Source organism: Vulpes vulpes, chromosome 15 (assembly GCF_048418805.1).
Source record: "Vulpes vulpes isolate BD-2025 chromosome 15, VulVul3, whole genome shotgun sequence".
NCBI lineage: Eukaryota > Metazoa > Chordata > Mammalia > Carnivora > Canidae > Vulpes > Vulpes vulpes.
This window is the reverse complement of record NC_132794.1, coordinates 64,354,727-64,370,784: the sequence shown is the minus strand read 5'-3', so window position 1 is coordinate 64,370,784 and position 16,058 is coordinate 64,354,727. Positions and strand designations below refer to the sequence as shown.

General features: G+C 37.2%; 1 long non-coding RNA gene across 1 annotated transcript in view; it reads left to right on the top strand.

Annotated features, from left to right (window-relative positions):
- Window positions 1-9,386, top strand: part of LOC140595642 (uncharacterized) — a 175,217-nt gene extending 165,831 nt beyond the window's left edge. Inside the window, exons 2-3 of the long non-coding RNA XR_011997410.1 lie at window positions 1,707-1,813; window positions 9,090-9,386. This is a non-coding gene — a long non-coding RNA (uncharacterized lncRNA). The remainder of the gene's footprint in view (window positions 1-1,706; window positions 1,814-9,089) is intronic.
- Window positions 9,387-16,058: the final 6,672 nt, after the last annotated feature.

Below are 16,058 nucleotides of genomic sequence, written 5' to 3'. Positions count from 1 at the left end.
ACTTATAGCAGAGAGAATTTGTTTTGTTTTGTTTTGTTTTAAAGATTTCATTTATTTATTCATGAGAGACACAGAGAGAGAGAGAGGCAGAGACATAGGCAGAGGGAGAAGCAGGCTCCGTGTAGAAAGCCCAATGTGGAACCCGACCCTGGGACTCCAGAATAACGCCCTGAGCCAAGGTCAGACGCTTAACCACTGAGCCACCCAGGCATCCCTAGCAGAGAGGATTTGATACTAAGTCGTTGCATGTCCTATTTTTTATGATAATAACTAGCACTTGTATAACACTTTATAGTTAGAAAAGCCACTTATGCATATCTTTCAAACATTACTACCCACATAAAGGTTATATCCATTTACTTAAATGAGTGAGGACAATGAGGAGGCTCTAGAAAGCCAGAAAGCCAGAGACTAGACAGGTCAGCCCTCAGCCTCTGGAAACATTGTCAACAAAGAGCAGGCCCCAGCCACTGGCCTACAGCTCAGAATAGAGCTCCATCCCCTGAGAAGAAGAAGAGCAAGGACAGGATGAGACTTTAGTCCAAAGGAAAACTTCTCTAATTGGGGGTGAACAGATGAGGACTTGGGAATCAGGACCAAGGGAGAAATCTACAATGAGACCTAAGACTCAGGAGTATACAATAAACCCAACAGATTCTAAGTAATAAATTTTGAGATGAATGGATGAATGAATAAAGATACCAGCCTTGTAGCATAGATGATTTGATACTAAGTCATTGCATGTTGATCTAGAACCTAGTATTATTCTTAGGAACTGGGAGCTGACTACATCTATAATTAGGGATCAAGGGGACCATTTGGGAATGAAAGGAGGAATGATGCCAATTTGGGCTTTCATTAATTCAAAGTTTGTTGAGAATATAAGTTATCTGAGGAGCTTCATAACTATGCAGATCTTCAGCCACCTCCTTAGAAACTCTGATTCAGGAGGTCTTGTGTCAGGCACTGACATTTTTAAGGAAAATCCTAAAGTGGTGCTACTGCTGTGGTCAATGGAATCATCTTATAATCCTAAGTAAGCATTAAGCTTCTTAGGAACCAACAGCATGCCTTATATTTCTTCTGTGTCCCCCATAGATTTTTAACTGTGTGATTTAACTGGTCAATATGCATGTCGATTGAAATCTCTGCCAGTTTAAATTAGGTCACTGGAATTGACCACTTAGGTTGATCATAGAATCACCTGCTGAAGAAGTTAAAAGTACTCACAACTTAATGCTAATTGGTTAACTCCCATCTTCAAGGTACTAGACATTGTAGGGGAACCAGAAGTGAGCATAACACAGTCTGCATTCCAGGTAGTTACAGAGCAGTGGGGGTACAGATACAATGCAATACAAAGTAGAATTTGTTGCATGTTATGATATGAATAAAAACGCTGGGAGAGAGGAACAGTCAGGGAAGGTCAGCTATGCCTTGAAGAACAAGTAAGACTTCAGTAGGTGGTGGAAAAAGGAATGGTCATTCCACACAAAGGTCTTCATGCATTCATTCATTCAACACATGTTTACTGAGTCCCTATCGTGTGCCAAGCACTATTCTAGGGGTTAGAAGTACAGAAATGTACACCACCAAGTCCCTGCTAATATTCTAGGGAGGATGGGAGATAGCCAATAAACTAATTAGTAAGGACATATTGTGCTATACTTGATAAATACTGACATTCTATCTCTTGTGTATGGCAGCTATGTGAAAACTGAATTGAAGAGGAGGAGACATAGAAGCAGGAAGACCAGCTAGGAGACCAGGGTAAGAAGAGAGGAAGACATGACAAGAATCCGACATATCACATGTGAGTAGAAATGGAAAAAAATCAGTTTAGTGAAAAAACTGTAACACTACAAGGATAACAAGAAAAATATGAGAAAGTTACAGTTTTGATGACCTAAAGATCCATATCCTCACACCCTCTGCTGTCATTTTCACCATCCCTAAAATGGTGTCCCCAAGATATCCCTGTCTTCCACATGGCCCTTGAGATGATATGAAAGGATAACAGTGGATACTCCCTTCTCTCCAGTGGGCAGTCTGCTTCTGTGGGGCCAGTCCCCTTTGAGGGACACTTCTTTATCATTTCCCAATTATTTGTCTGTAAGGGAACCTATAGAGTTTAGCCCCAGGTCATTTCAAGAACTCATGTTGTATTAGTAAAATCAATTATAAAACACAATGGCAGGGCACTGTGGAAGCTAAGCGACTGATTAAATTTTTCAGTTTTCAATCCCCAGAATAGGTTTTTGGAAGAAGTATTGAGTCAAGTTGTTTTAATTGAACTATAAATAACTATCACCTTTGTTTTCACTTTTATGCCCTAGATACTAACCATATATGAATGGAAAAAATGGAAGGAAAGAGAGAAAAGAGTTTTCAGTAATTTAAGTAATTAATTAAGCTGAATTTTTATAAATGGAATCAACTTGAATACTCTAAGGGTGTTTGATATAAACATGTCAGGTGTAAAATAATGAACAAGCTCTAAAAAGACCAGAAATTCTGATTTCCTGCAATTATAAAATCAATGCTATTCAACATTTTACAGATTATAACAGACTTTCACAGATACCTCATATGTCCTGAATTTTAGACTCCCAGCAGCAACCTTATGATGTAGGCATTGTTATTATCCCAATTTTACAAATCAAGAAGTAATTCCATGAGGCTAAGTGACTTGCCCAGGGTGACAGAGCTAGGAGGTGATGGGCACCAACTCTAGGTTCTGTATTTCACTTCTGATGAGCCCCTCTTCCCTCCCTATTTATATGAATAATAGATCTGAATTTGTATATATTGAGTATTTGCTTAAAGCTAGATCTGACTAATTTTATATAAGTAATTATCACTTCGCGGGTAGCCCAGGTGGCACAGCGGTTTAGTGCTGCCTGCAGCCTGGGGTATGATCCTGGAGACCTGGGATCGAGTCCCACGTTGGGCTCCCTGCATGGAGCCTGCTTCTCCCTCTGCCTGTGTCTCTGCCTCTCTCTCTCTCTCTCTCTCTCTCTCTCTCCCTTCTCTGTGTCCCTCATGAATAAATAAATAAAATCTTAAAAAAATAATTATCACTTTGCAAGTATTAAAGGGCTTTCTTTATAAATATACAGCTTTCTGTGTTAATGAGATGTGATAAGATTATTGACAAGGTAGCCAATAAGCAATTTTTAAATTTTTCAAGTGTATCTTACTTTGTCTATGGTTTTCTAAAATGCATGAGAGAATTCTATTATGTAAAGAAATCCTCTTTTCCCTTCTTTCATAAATAATTTCTTTACCTAAAAAAAATCATGGACCAGGCTTACAATTACCATTGCAATCATGAGGATTTTCAGTTGTAAGCAATCAAGACCAATGCTGGCTGTCTCAAGCAAAGAGAGACTGTATTGGAAGAATCTTGAGGATCCACCAAATCAACAGAAGGCTAAGGAATCATTCTTGAAAGCTAGGCTACAAAAGATCTAGATAAGCCAAGGCCACCCCACAGGAACAGGGGCCCTTCACCAGCACACCCCTAAGAATGATCTTGGCCTCCAAAGTTCCCTTTGCCTCTGCCTCCACTCTGTCAGGATCCAAAGTCCTGGGAGCAAATGTCTGATTGACACTACCAGAAAGTGACTTGAGGAAGAACCGGGTCCCCTTCACTTCTGTTCATGCTCAGAATTGAGGGGGATATGGAGGAAACACTGGAAATTGCCCCCTCACTAATACTAGCTACAATGTTGAATTCCCCCCAAAGGAAAATCCAGACAGGTAGTGAAGGGGGAGGGTGGAGTGATGTGTAATGAACTGAAAAAGAAAAATAAATCCAATCCAAAAATGTTCATCACAGTATTGTGTATCATACTGAAAGTGAGGAGAGGCATGAGAATAATCTTTTCTGACAATAAGAGATTTAAATTGTAGTTTGATTTATATAGTAGAAACCCTTGAAGCTATAAAAATGATGTTAAGAAAAAATATTTAGTGATCTGAGAAGATAGTTATTAAATAGTATTAAGAGAAAAATAGATTATAAAGCAATATTTATAATGGGATCTATTTTGTAAATAAGAACAATGGAAGGATATATACCCCAAAATTAGTAGTAGTTATCTCTGGGTAATAGAATTAGGAATGTTCATTTTCTTTTCAATGCTTATCCCTGTAATACCTCTATATTATAACGTGCATATTTTTAATTAAACATATATATTTTTCATATTAATATTTCATTAAACATATATCTTTTTCATTAAATAGATAAGTGAGTTTCTTTTGTTTAAATATTCATATCCATTATTTGTCTTTAAATTATGTACGTGTATAAATAGATGCATTTATACATATATACATATATATAGTATGAGGATAGGGGCATATATATACACATATATTCTTTTTATTTTAAGATTTTTTTATTTATTTGTTCATGAGAGACACACACACAGAGGCAGAAACATAGGCAGAGGGAGAAGCAGGCTCCTGCAGGGATCCTGATGTGAGACTCGATCCCAGGACCCCAGGATCACGACCTGACCTGAAGGCAGATGCTCAACCACTGGGCCACCAAGGCATCCGTATATATACACATATTCCATTGCTACATCCACTTTCTTCCTTTCAATGTTTTACTAAAACTGCTCAATTGTAAACTTCCTGAGGACAGTGGCCATGTCCTCCACTCCTTGAATCCTATAAAGCACTCACCACGCACATTATACATATTAAGTACTCAGTTATTTCTTATTGAGAAAAAAGTTTATTGGCTCATAAAAGAGCAAAGTGGAGATTTTTTAAAAAGCACTAGTTATGTTTAAATCCTGACTTCAGTGTTTAAAAACTGTGTGTCCTTGAATCACTCAACTCCTCAGCCATTGTGTGTGAAACAGTGCTGTGGTCAGAAATAACCTAGAGGTACCTATACTGTACTCTTTGACCCAGTTACTCCACTTCTCAGAATTTATCCTCCAGGTAAATTTGCATTCTTAAGAAATAATGTTTGTATAGGTTTATTAATTGTAGCATTGTTTGTAATTACCAAAGTTTTTATTTTTATTTTTTTAAGATTTTATTTATTTGAGAGAGAGAGAGAGCACAAGGGGGGGTGGCGCAGAAGGAGAGGGAGAAGCAGGCTCCCCAGTGAGTAGGGAGCCTGACTTGGGGTTGATCCCAGGACCTTGAGCTTAAGGCAGACACTCAACCGACTGAGCCCTCCAGGCGCCCATCACAAAAGTTTTTAAATAACATAAATATCCATTAATAAGGAACTGATAGGATAAATTACAGTACATGTGTATAATGACATCATAAAAAGGATCAGAGAAGGTCTCTTTGTATTGAAAAATCTCTAAAATCTCTAAGATCGTGATCTCAGGGTCATGAGATGGAGCCCACGTCATGTTCTGTGCCTGGTCCTGAGCCTGCTTAAGATCCTCTCTCTCCCTCACCCCCTCCACTCTCCCCTTCTCTCACTAAAATAAATAAAACAAATAAATGAATAAACAAAATTAAAGGGCAGGAAAGAATATATTCATTTACATTTATATGCATAAATTCGCTCTAAAGAAACTGATAACATTAAGTACCTGTGAAATGACATGTCACAAAAAGCTGGTAACAGTTGCATGTGGGATGGTAGCTAAGAGGCTAAAGGACAAATGTGGCAAGCAGAGTTTTCACTCTATACTCTTTCGTACTTTAAAATTTTTGAAACTTTTATATTTTTTTATTAGAAATAAATAATGTAATTTAGACTGAAGGGATTCAAAATAACAAAATAATGTTATAAAATGCCTTGCATGTGGCGGGCACTTAGGTTCAGCCTCTGATAGATAAGCCGCCTACCACCACCCTGTGAGTAGTAGTGATGTAAGACTACTTGCTTTTTTTTTTTTCTCTCCAAACATTAACCTTGCTCTCTCTGGTGGAGACGCCAGGAATTGCAATACATTGGAGAACAAAAATTGAAACTTCAAGGGGCACCTGGGTGGCTCAGTCAGTTAAGCTCTGCCTTTGGCTCAGGTCATGATCCGGGGGTGCTGGGATGGAGCCGCATGTGAGGCTCCCTGCTCAGTGGGGAGTCTGCTTCTCCCACTTCTTCTCCCTCTCCCCCAACTCATGCTCTCACTTTCTTTCTCTCAAATAAATAAAATATTTTAAAAATAAATAATAAAAATAAAAATTGAAATCTTAAACTCATGATTAACTAAGAAGTAGATTGTATACCTACCTCCATCTCCTTGAACCACTCCAATCTGTACCTTTTCAAGGTAGCTGTCAACTTGAGGAGACCCGAGCTGGAGTGCTTCCCGTGACACACAAAGAGTGAATAATATAGGTGGTCACAATGGCCATGGGATGTAGCTCAGTTTACACAGACTTGTGAATGTATCTTATAAAACTTTAAGGGACACCTGGGTGGCTAAGTCAGTTTAGCATCTGCCTTTGTCTCAGGTCATGATCTCAGGGTCCTGGGATCAAGTTCCACATTGGGCTCCCTGCTCAGCGAGGAGTCTGCTTCTCCCTCTCCCTCCCTACCACTCCTACTGCTTCTACTCTCTCTGTGTGTCAAATAAATAAAATCTTATTTTAAAAAATTTAGCATAGTATATTTTTAAATAAATAACCTAGAAATAAATATTTCTAATGATATTCCAAATATTGTCCAATGATCAAGATAACTCAACTGCTGCTATTTGGCCATAAGCATGATTTTTAATGAAAAATTCTAATTCTAACAGCATCCACAATGTGAGATGTCAGAGACAGTTGTACGCTTCTCTGTTGGTTGATATTTATGTTGCTGATATTCCATCTACGTCAGGATTTTTCCTAATGTGGGCCCTAGTGAAACCTCAGGAACGTTTAAATCCCATTAGCACTATCCCCACTGGAGGGGGAACTGATTTAATTGGGAATCAACACACATTTTACACCTCTTTGGGAGGAAAAACATCTCAGGACTTGGGTATGATTAACAGAAAATGCTCTGTATGGTACTATGAGGAATAATTAAGCTATAAATTTTATCTTTGCTTGCCCAAATAAGAAACGCCTTTTCTTAAAAAAAAAAAAAATCTACTCTTTCCCCCACAACCTTATCTGTCTAGGTAAATATAATTAGGTAATGGATGATGATTTGTTAGCATTTTATTTTCTCTGTTTGCAAGAGCATTAACAGTGATCAGAAAGCACACAACAAATATGGTCAGTTTCTGATTTTCAGAGGCAAGAACGTGACTTTTGAGAATCAGACAGGCCAGAAACAGGCATTCTTGCAAATTAACTCTTCCTGTATTCTGAACAGCATCAGAGAGACTTTTGTCTTAGCTGATTTGCATGCACTAATTGCTAGTGCTGAGTAAATGTGGAGTGATCACCTACACAATTACATTCATAAATTAATATTTTTACTTCACAGTTATTTACACACAGGAAGAAACAGTACAAATAATTTTAAGGCTGTGTCTACACTTACATAATGAAGTGGTTAATTAAAGTAATGAGCTAGTTAATGGCAGGCCTAGAAATTTTTCATGAAATATCCATATAAGGGAGGAAGAAATGTCTTTGCCTGAATAATTCTCTTAATTGCCTCAACATTGATTTCACTTTCTACGCACAGAAACATGCCCTAAATGACACTTTGGTTATGAATCTGAATTATCCTTTGATTTCTTATGGGTGGTGTGGATGCCAAGGCTAACCGCCAAGGTAACAGGATTAAATCAGAGGTGTCACAGAGAAAAGGGCTGCACCCTAGATACACTGGACACAGGCTGATGCAGGCAAGCACATGGCCTTGAATGTTCAGAAAGAAACACTTAGGCTGGGTCTAGAGTACATCAGTCCTCAACTATCAATACCCAGGGGTCACTTTATCACTCCCAATCCAGGGTAATCCACTCCAATTTTAGAGAAGCCCATCCTTTTTTGGGAGCTCTGATCCTTTGCTCCAGTAGACCTCTAACCTTATGTTGGAGGCCAAATTACAACTAAATGCTTGCTTTACACCTGTAGTCAGGTGCCCATAACAAACCCTAATCACCTGGGGTTGGGCAACCACCTTACTCATTGGGAAAGAGATGTAGCTTTTCCCCAGTTTTAGTGCCTAGCATCCCACCCACCTAGCTGTTCAGAGAACTCTAGCAGTCATCTTTGATTCTTTGCTTTTCCTCCTATTGGTCTAAGCCACCATCATCTCTGACTTGGATCAGTACAGTGGCCTCCTCACTGGTCTCCTTGCCTCCACTCTGGTTTCCTCAACTGCACCACTGATCACCAAAGTCTATTCTCAAGGCAACAGCTAGAATAATTCTCTAGAATGTACATCAAATCATGTCCATCCTCTTCTCAAAACCTTGCAATGACTAGAGCTAAAACTATGGGGTGCACTCTGGGTCTGGAAGCATATAGAAGAGGTCTGTAGTTTGGCTTCTATGGAATACCAGAGAAAGGACCCAAGAAGAGATGGAGGACTAGTGCCCTTCTCACCGTTTGAGGACATGACTGGGGTGGAGCTCCTCCACTCAAGTTCAAAGATGCTTTGGTCCAGGGAAACAATTTATGGAAAAATAAGAAAGGACATAGACATAATTTCTTGACCTAGATCTAACCCAATATTGTAATTTATTAGTATTCCCCTTCCCTGAGATATACACCTTGTCTAATTCCTGCACTTGAGTGTTAATGAGATATCACAATCATAATTAGTTTATGTTTGGGACACCTGGGTGGCTCAACTGGTTAAGCGTCTGCCTTCAGTTCAGGTCATGATCCCGGGGTCCTGGTATCAAGCCCCACATTGGGCTCCCTGCTCAGCAGGGTGTGTGCTTCTCCGTTTCCACCTGCCACTCCCTTTGGTTATGTTCTCAATCTCTCTCTCTTGCTCTCTTTCTCAAATAAATAAATAAATAAAATCTTTTTAAAACATTTGGTATGTTTTATGGAATAGTTCAATCTAAGAAAAGTAGATTATCCTGGGTGGACATGACCTAATCTGCTAAACACTTAAATAGGATTGAGCTCTGCTTAGAAAGAAAGATTTGAGGCATGAGAAGGATTTAATTAAGGGAGACTTTCCATTGCTATGTTTGAAGATAAAAAGGCCACCTGTCAAGGAATGAAAGTGACTTCAAGGAACCGAGAACATCTCCCAGTTGACAGCCAGTAGGAAATGGGAACCTGAGTCCTACAACCACAAGGAATTGAACACTGACACATAAGCTCAGAAGAAGGCCCCAGATGGGAAAGCAGCTCAACCTTGGTTTTAGCAAGCAGCCAACACCTTGGCTTTAGCTTTGTGAGACTCTAAGCAGAGAGCCCAATCACACTGTGTCTAGACTTCTCACCTCCAGAACTGTGGACTAATAATTAAAGAATGTTGGTTTAAGTCACTAAGTGTGTGGTGATTTGTTATGAAGCAACAGAATACTGTTTTAGGTAGATTAGTTTAGTGGATATAATTAGGTCTGATTGTAGTAAAAAGAATCCAGAGGACACAAAACCAGTTAGAATTTGCTATAGTAATCTAGGATGAGAGGATAAAGGCCTGTAGTGATGTGTTAACAGTCAAAATCGGGAGGGAAAAACTAGTAACAGATTGTGAAGGAAGAGTCCATTAGACCTGGCATTCACAAAAACATTCAGGGATGGTAAACTGCTATAGGGATGATTAACTGAACAATTCATTGGAAGTCAGTCATGAACTTCCTTCTGCTATCTTTCTTACAATTCTTTTGGACTACTATTGAACTATTCCATTTGATTTTTGTATGATTTTGTGTTCGGTTCTGACCTGGAAAACAAGCTCCTTGTGGACAGAATCATTTAAACTTCACTGACTTGATCCATAGAATCAAATGTTGTAAATATGAGATGATTTAATTCAATTACAAGGTACTTCACTATACACCTGTTAAACTGGCTCAAATCAGGACAAACTGACAATATCAAGAAGGATGAAGAGTAGTTATAACTGGCATGCATCGCAGGGGGCATGAGAGGTTGTGTAGCTACTTTGGGAAACATTTGGCAGTTTATCATAAAGTTAAAAATCAACTTACCAGACAACTCAGAAACCATTCTTGGGTATTTAGTGCCCCCCACCCCGCAAAATAAAGACATATAAGACACAAAGCCTGTACTTAAATGTTTATAGCAGCTTTATTCAAAATCATCAAAAAATGGAAGTAACTCAAGGACCTATCAATTAATGGATAAATTATTGTATACAATGGAATACTACTTAGCAGTAAAACAAAACCAACTCCTAATATATGCAACAACACAGGTAAGTCTCAAAAAGCGTTATGCTAAAAGGCACCAAACTCAAAAGACTACATGCTGTCTGATTTCATTTGTATGACCTTATCAAATGGCAAAACTATGGGGACACGGCATAGATCAATGGTTTCCAGGGACTAGGGTAAGGGCAGGTAAAAGGGAACTTCTCAGGATAATACAAATACATTGTATCTTGTTTGTGGTGGTATTTTCTTTTTCTTTTTTTAAAGATTTATTTGTTTATCTTAATGAAGAGGAGGAGGGAACCCTGGGTGGCGCAGCGGTTTAGCGCCTGCCTTTGGCCCAGGGCACGATCCTGGAGACCCAGGATCGAGTCCCACGTCGGGCTCCCGGTGCATGGAGCCTGCTTCTCTCTCTGCCTGTGTCTCTGCCTCTCTCTCTCTGTGTGTGACTATCATAAATAAAAAATAATAATAATTAAAAAAAATTTTTTTTAAATGAAGAGGAGGAGCAGAGGGAGAGGACGTGGGAGGGAGAGAATCCCAAGCAGACTTCCAGCTAAATGTGGAGCCCAGTGTGGGGCTAATCTCACAACCCTGAGATCATGACCTGAGCAGAAACTAAGAGTCACACACTCAACCAACTGCATCACCCAGGTGCCCCTGTGGTGGTATTCTCAAGTCTATATACATTTTTGAAATTTTCTAGATCTATACATCTAAATGGGGTAAATTTTAATATATGTAAATTATACCTTGATAAGTCAGACTTAAGGGGAAATAAAGCAAGCAAAAATTACAATATACCAACAAGCACTCTATTATAGCTTCATTATCCGTCCCATGAAATAGGCTCCTGCCCAGATCTTTAGAGCTTTTTAAGGCTGGAGGCAAAACACAATAATGTTATCCTCTTTCTCCAAATTCTTACCTCCAAATTCATCAAGAAATACGTATGTATTAAATTAAGTAAAATAATTGATTTGTACACGAAAATCTGATGGCAACAACAGCAATGGTTGTTCTACAGAGGAAAATAAGAGAAGAAAATACTTTAACAGCTCATGTTCAAGACAGTAAAGAGGCCTGAAAGCAAGGAGGGCCTGCCAAACCCAGACAGCATATTTATGCAGGTGTATGCCAGGGCCTCCAATCTGTTTTTAGCACCAACTGGTAACATTCCTTCCTCCTCTACTCTCCCTGGTGCCACGTAGGAATTCCTGCTTAAACCCAGAAAGAGTTTAGAACCACTCCAAACACAGTACCCTGGACAATGTTACCCCTTCTTTCCATATCTTGGAGGGGTCTCTACCTATGGATATACATACACAGGTATCTACGAGAGGTCAAGTCTTAGGAAAGCCCATGCAGTATTCCCATATCCATATTTCTACTGATGTAAATGCAGACACAACTGGTAATTTCCTCTTTTTATTTGCCCTGACTTGAGTGTAATTTCTATATGAGCAGAGAGAGTGGACTATTCTAAGGCTCATCTCTGATCTTAGGGAGAAAAAGAGGAGGAGGGCAGCCCCAGTGGCGCAGTGGTTTAGCGCCACCAGCAGCCTGGGGTGTGATCCTGGAGACCTGGGATCGAGTCCCACGTCCAGCTTCCTGTATGGAGCCTGCTTCTCCCTCTGCCTGTGTCTCTGCCTCTGTGTGTGTGTGTGTCTCTATGAATAAATAAAATCTTAAAAAAAGAAATAAAGAGAAAGAAAGAAAGAAGAAAGAAAGAAAGAAAGAAAGAAAGAAAGAAAGAAAGAAAGAGAAAGAAAGAAGAAAAAGAAGAAAGAAAGAAAAAGAGGAGGATTTACCCTATTCTCTCCTTAAAATTTCATACGTAAGCACACAAAACTTCTCCAGGCACCCAAACGCACAGTGTAGGAAAGCATGTCAAATGAGAAATTGGTGTCATGGTGGGTCAGGAAGGAGCAATAGTACTAGCATTAGCAAAAGCATTAATGCTAAGAGGATGTTAGAAATAAAAGCAGGAGTGTTTGTTGGCTCAATCGGTAGAGCATGTGACTCTTGATCTTGGGGTTGAGTTGGGGCTCCATGTTGGATGTAGAGACTACTTAAAAATAAAATCTTTTAAAAAATGAAACAAAAGAGTTGTATTTTAGCATGATGGCGTTTTATATGTTCAGAGAGAGGCAGGCATTTCTGTTCTGCTATGTTGGTTGTCTTGAGTTTTGTCTTTAAATTTAAGACAGGGGTATAAATTTTTGAAAATGATTATGCACTGTTCCCTTTGAGAATAAGGAATTTGAATTTAAAATTAACAATATTTCCAATATGTTAAAAATTAACTACATCCCATGTTCAATATTTTCTTAAATAACGATTGTATATAACAGACCATTCTAAAGTATAATAAATGATGTCTTCTAAACTCTACTAATGGCTGGCATTACTTATGACCCTTTCTGTAGCAATAGCCAATAAAAAAGATCATATTTTCAGTATATACATATCATTTTGAAGACTCTAACGTTCAGAAGTGAGTCAATTTATTTAATTTATAGGAAGATGAAAACCATTCTAGGAATAACATTTTATGATTCTACTCTCATCAATATCCGATACTCTAAATTTTCTTTTTAAACATCTCCATTTTCCATTGTCATGTTTGAATTACTTTTATTATTGTATTTTACCTATTTCAATGTCTACTTCTTTTCTTTTATAAATGAATTCACCAGGTGAAGACAAATGAGCCTAGAAACTCTTAGGATTTAGAATACCTTTAATTACTATACATCATGCCATTAAGAAAAATCAGATACAGCTCTCTCTGATAAGAATTATATTTACATCTTTCTCATCACTAAATCTGACTTATTAAAAATAATCTTTTAACAGCAATAAAAAATGGAAGTAACATACTAAAAATGGGCTCTTTCTATTTTATCATTTTAAAATGTTTAAACAATGTCAATGCTGGTGCAACTGTATGTCCATAATACCTTCTGCTTGTTTTATTTGAGAAGAAAAATAAGCTCATTGGAAATGTACATGTAACAGAACTTATACATAAATATATATAAAATGAAAATCTATACATATGCATAGCATATCAGCAGACAAAATTTTAAAATAACTCTGTAAGACCTATAGCACTACAGATGCTTCAAATACTAGTGATTAGAAATTTATTAGAGATCTTTTAAATTTAGAGAACTGCATAATTAATTTCAGATAAGTCTTGTCTGATCAATTAGTCCATGAAAATTTCTGTTTTTTCACTCACTCATCATTTATGCTGCCCCATTTGGCATTTTATAACAAATTAGAAGAATAAATCCAATTTGTTATGATCCAAGAATTGTGTTTACAGTGTCTTACTTAATCCCCAAACTGAAAGACCTACATATTTGCCTTTTTAGTGGATATTGAGAAAAATGAGAGAGAAAAGAGAAATATGGCTTTGTTTCATAAAAACTAAATATCACCTAAAATGTTAGTTTATTATCCATGGTTAAATATTTGACCCTCATAAAGAAATTGCATGATATGCTTTTGAATCACTTTCTATTATTAATTGCATCAAACCTTCAAGCTTTCACCCTCATAATTCTTTTCAATCCTCACCCATCCCTTCAATGACTTTTTCCCCTTTGACTAGTTTAGCTTAATTATCATGTTCAATTTTCCCAAATTAAATCATGTACTCTTCATTATAAATTTTGTGTTTCCATAGAACAAATAAAATTTTTCTTGTCCTAATAACCTATATATGTTACAGGAGTAGATCTTAAATGTGTTGCAGAATTTTAGAATTAGATATCAAAGACAGGAATTGATACCAAGTTTTAAGAATTTTACTGGGCAGTTTTGTGACACTATATTCTGGTCCCAATTCATGGCTAAGAAACTTAGAGCAAAATAACCCGACATTCAGATCAATAATTAAGTAACCAAGCCTAACATAAATGCCTTATTTCCTATGAACATGTCTCATCTCCCCTCTAAGGTGATCAGCTTTTCTGGGACAGAGCCAAACACCCCTAAGCATATGCTTAGTGAATATTAGGGAGCAAATGTTTAAGTTAGTTTTTTAAAACCAATGGATCTTTGCCATGTGTATTTATTTAGCCCAGAATGAAATGTTCTGTCATTTAAGATGTACAGTTACTAAGTTATGGACACATCTTATGACTTCTGCATAAGTCTCACCAATCAACTAACTTCAGGGGTGCCTGGCTGACTTAGTTGTTAGGGCATGTGACTCTTGATCTTGGGGTTGTGAGTTTGAGCCCCACAGTAGGTATGGAGATTACTTTTAAAAATTAAAAAATAAAATATTTAAAAATAAATCAATTAACTTCATTTTCTATTGAGCTCCTGAGTTTATTTCTTCAATATACCTATCATGGGGGACTGGGAATGCTTTTGCTACTCTTTCCTTAGATTTTTATGTCAATCTTCACAATATTGTACAAAATAGAACATTTCCTTTAGAAAATTCTTGTTCCTGACTTACTCTTTTTGCTCTTGACATTGTTTCACGTTTTACGCTAGTAGAAAAAAATAAAAATTATTTTAAATGTGCGAATGAAATAAAGACAAACAAAAAACTGTTCTCTGCATTGGATAATAGAGTTTTAATGTATTTCCGCTGTCGGGTTGGTGTATTTGTGTGATAATTTTATGTGACAGTGTAATTAAATTGTAAAACAATTCCCATTTCCTATGTATTTTATCTATTTATCATCATTTATTTCTTTACCTTCTTTTCTGCAATAAATATTATTGTAAGGAGAGTTAAATAAGTTAAACCAATGCAATTACTTTTACAGATTGAAATTAACTTCATATATCAATTTGTACACATTTATACAAAGTACCTACAACTTGCCCGATATAAATAAATGTGTTTATTGCAGTATATTTATGATGTCACTGTGGTTTCCATGTTTGCCTTCCTTTTGAGTGATGATCTATATGTTTAAACTTGACATTTTAACAGTATTTTCAAACAATTTCATTCATTATCAAATAACCATTTATTACACTATGGCAATTTCATACAATTTACTGAACCCTTTAGACACTCCTAAACAATGATTTATCAACCAATATACAGATTTTAATGCTTATCACAGCAAATATAGAAAGTAACATTAAATAGTGACTTGACAAGAGATAACTAAATTATCTTTTTAAAAAATCTTGATGAGTCATGTTTAGTAATAGCCTGTATGCTTTTATAGCTGTACTAGAAATCAAGAAAAGTATATTAGATTGTTATATTCTTCATGTGTTAAGATAGTTAATTATAAAACCTATGTAGATGTCAATCATATAACCTCAAATGTTGATTTTAGAGGCAAGAGAGAAGGAAGGGTATTTTAGATGTTTTGGATGATGATGGGCTTGGTAGCTTATTGTATTTGGGCTTCCCCATAGGGACAACATTCCTGCTTAGAAAAGGCATCTCTGGGTGACAAATCCGGGGTGATCCAGATGGATCATGCTGTGTGAAACCAATGGTTATTTACCATAATCCCATCCCCTTGCTGCACACAACAGTATCCAGATCATTCTCATGATGCCTGACCATATCATCCTCTCTGGAGCATCCCACATAAGTTATGCTGTTGTAAAACGTATTAGGGGAAAAACTTAATTTCTCCACCCAAAGGAGCCAAATCAGTGGCAGAATGTTATCTTTGTAGGATCATGCAGTTGATTCAGTGAAGGCTATAGTCCTCAGAGAAGCCAAGAGAAAGTTTAGGTTTCAAAACAAACAATTAACAAGGACAGAAAGGGAGGAGAGAGAAACAAAACAAGCTTCCTTTCAAGTAGGATCATTTACATGAA